This window comes from Hippocampus zosterae, chromosome 17 (assembly GCF_025434085.1).
Source record: "Hippocampus zosterae strain Florida chromosome 17, ASM2543408v3, whole genome shotgun sequence".
NCBI lineage: Eukaryota > Metazoa > Chordata > Actinopteri > Syngnathiformes > Syngnathidae > Hippocampus > Hippocampus zosterae.
Window position 1 is genome coordinate 11,167,377 of NC_067467.1, and position 3,386 is coordinate 11,170,762.

Genomic DNA, 3,386 nt, shown 5'->3' on the forward strand with positions numbered 1-3,386 from the left:
TTTTAGCTGTCAAAAAGGCTACCATGCTTCTGATGTCACTTGATCTCATACAGCAAAATTTATGGAGAGATTTATCAACATTTTCATACTGTTTCTAGAGAGGAAAACAGTATAAGTACGGCGATGCACAGCAAGCAGAAAATGTTGCTTAACCGGTTGGATGTTTGTTATTAACTCATTCAGTACGAGCCAATTCTGGATCAAGTCTGAAAAGACGTTTAAAAACGTCTTTGGGGGTGAATGAGTTAAGAGAAATGTTTTTTTTGGGGGGGGGTGCTTCTGTATCCTAAATCAACAAAAAAAAAACCCATATAGACACGCATACATGCTTGCAAAAAAGTAAGCTCACCTTTCCTACTTTAAGAGGGCATTACAGTCGGCTAAAAAAAAAAAAAAAAAAAAAAAAACAACCCCAGATCAAAAACAACAGCTCAAATATAGCCGGGGGACACGGTCCAATCTAAATAACCCTGCTGAGGAGGACGCCATAGACATCAGGTATCAACCTATGTCGAAAAGCAGAAACATTATTTGGCCACGGAGCACAAGTGATTCCTCATGCCCTCTTCTGCGTGTCCATATTTGGCACACAGACGCTCGGCATCCCTCACTTGGGGTCGAGGAAAAAAGTCCGGCCTCTAATCCACTGAGCTGCTCAGAGAAAACGTGCTGATTTTGCCCTTTTTCCAATCGACCCCCCCCCCCCCCACCCCCACTGCTCCCATCCCAGTCCTTAATCCACCCGGCTGCAGGTCTGGGGGAATAATCCTGGATTAAGAGGTCCTCCCAACAGCGCGGGCTATACGTACGGGTGCCCCGCCGTCATAGTTGACGGTGCCCGAGGCGGTGCATTATTCATACGGCGAGAGGACACAAGGGCCCATCCGAAAAGAGGCAAACGGTGCGTGATTAGGCTGGAACGAGCGCGTCTTGTCGCCCTGAGGGGAGCTGCGGAGGCACATAATGCTAAAGAGGGATAATACTAGGCGGCCCTGCTGATATTACACACGGTTTTTATAGGAGCTCCTCAGAGAGGCACTTTTGTTTGCACGCGATATACTCTAATTGGTGTAACCTTCTTATTGTTGTCATCAGAACCTTTGTGTGGGTGCGCGTGCGCGTCTTCCCACCAGAAAAACAAAACAATTGTTGACATCGCCATAAATATGCAGCAAAATATAAGCGATGTTTGAATTTGTGAGCTCATTAATGTGATCTCATGAATAATTCATGTTCAAATTTTACATTGCATGGGTTTTTTTTTTTGGGGTGTGCTTGCTATAGGTGACAAAATGCGACTCCAAACCCACTCAACACTACAAAACATGACATCACTACATTGAGAAATTCAAACACATTTAACCTCAACAATACTACAGTATATTAACCACAAACGGCATCCAAGTCAAACACTAAATAAACCATATCACTAAATCAAACCAGGAAATCACTCAATGCAACAATTTTTGAGACCAAAATATTACATTTAAATGGAACATCAGTATATTAACAATACAAAATAGTACATTTGACAGGAAATCACCATATTGACCATGCAAAAATACTACATTAAACAAAACACAGTATCAATTGTAAAATCACAACACTTAACCACAAGACACATAAGAAAGCCACACTGAACAAAGCATTAAACCTTACACTTAAGCATTAAAACCACCATTTTTAACAAGGACAGTACAGTTACTCACAAAACACTTGATCCATTTGCCTAAAAACACTGTCGGCAACACTTCAGTTCAATGTAAAAAGACATTTGGCAACAATTTAGAACCCAACAAAACTATAGAAACACGACGTTCAAAAGCAAACTATTTTATTAGCCTGAAAACTAGTTCACCCAAATCCACAAGCTATTCTACTTGAGACTTTAAATACCAAATAAAGTCACCGAAACGTTAGATTATATGACAAAATACTTCATTGCACCTTACAAATATCACTGTTTGCTATGAAAATATGGAACCATCATATCACCCTCCCACACCCAAAGAACCCCCCAAAACGATGTAAAACAAACAACAACAAAAAAAAACGTCTTCAATCGCAAAAATTCTAAGATATGGCAAAGTTGTGTGCAAGGCTATGCTTTTTTTAAATGCGCTTTTATGTACTTCCGGTTCAATTTGGCAACGGTAGCCATTAGCGTGTTTAAGAGACGTTGGTACGCTTCAGATATTTTTGACTTTTTTGGAAACCGTGATTAATATCAAGATTTTATGTCTTTGTATTTCAAGTCAAATTCAATTAAAGTCACCCACAGGTGAAAAAATTCCATCTTTGTTGGTTTTATTTTACAGCGAAGTACATAAACGCTTCCATGTTAACTTCGGGGCTCTGTAGAACATGACGTCAGCCTGTAAAAAAAAAAAAAAACAACAACAACAATAAACAAACAAAAAACTAGTTAAGATGTGCAATTACATTTTGTACTAAATTCGAGTAATGAAAAGTCTCCTCAAAATGACACATTTCACACGAGTAAATGTTAACAGCAAGCATTTAGGACTGTACTGTCATTCAATGCAATACTCGTCGTTGTCAATCAATACATGAACTGTGACTTCTCTATTAATGCTTCGACATACGTACATTGAAAGCGATTACCATCACGATCTGTCCAGAAATCAATAAGTGTGTGATGACTGACACTCAATCTGTAGGAGTATTAAGAAACTGTTTGGAGACAGAGCTGATCTCACACACACACACACACACACACACACACACACACACGCGCGCACACATGTTTATTTACCTTGCTGGCCGCGGGGGGAGTCGAAGTTGCGTCAGAGCTCAATGTCCCAGAGGCGTGCTAAGGCCCAGCAGGGGGACTTCATGTGTCACCGCATCTTTGGCAACCTCACGACAACAACCCTTGTCATGATGACTCACAACCTAAAAAAGATGACTTGAGCAACAATACACACACGCGTGCACACTAAAAAGAACCCAGACTCTTCAGGCTTCCCCATATGCAAGGGCATTACAGAAAGTACAGTGGTGTCTTAAATTATAAATGTAATTTGTTCCGTGACCATGCTTGTAATGAAAAACAATTTCCCAATTAAAATGAATCCAAATGCCGTTGATCCGTTGCAGCTTAACACGATGCTTATTTTGGTGTGTGTGTGTGTTTTCTGGCCACCGGTGGGCAGGATACAGACAGACGTTTATGTCGGCAACGGTCACAAGTGACGAAGTTGCAGTCGCATTAGCGTGTCTATGGAGTTTTGCATCGTCTGTTAGCATTAAGCTAGCGCCAGCTAAACCTAAATAAAGTAGGTTGTTTTACACATATGCAACCTTTCATTCTATAAATTTTTATTTTCAAAGAATTGTTCATTATCTGCAAAAAAGTGAGTTTG

The 3,386-nt window shown here is 40.3% G+C and overlaps 1 long non-coding RNA gene across 1 annotated transcript; it reads right to left on the reverse strand.

Annotated features, from left to right (window-relative positions):
- Positions 1-1,343: 1,343 nt before the first annotated feature.
- On the reverse strand, positions 1,344-3,386 carry LOC127589221 (uncharacterized). The gene is made up of 2 exons (XR_007959321.1): positions 2,741-3,386; positions 1,344-2,710 (listed from the first exon to the last, which is right to left on the reverse strand). It is a non-coding gene; the product is annotated as an uncharacterized LOC127589221 (long non-coding RNA).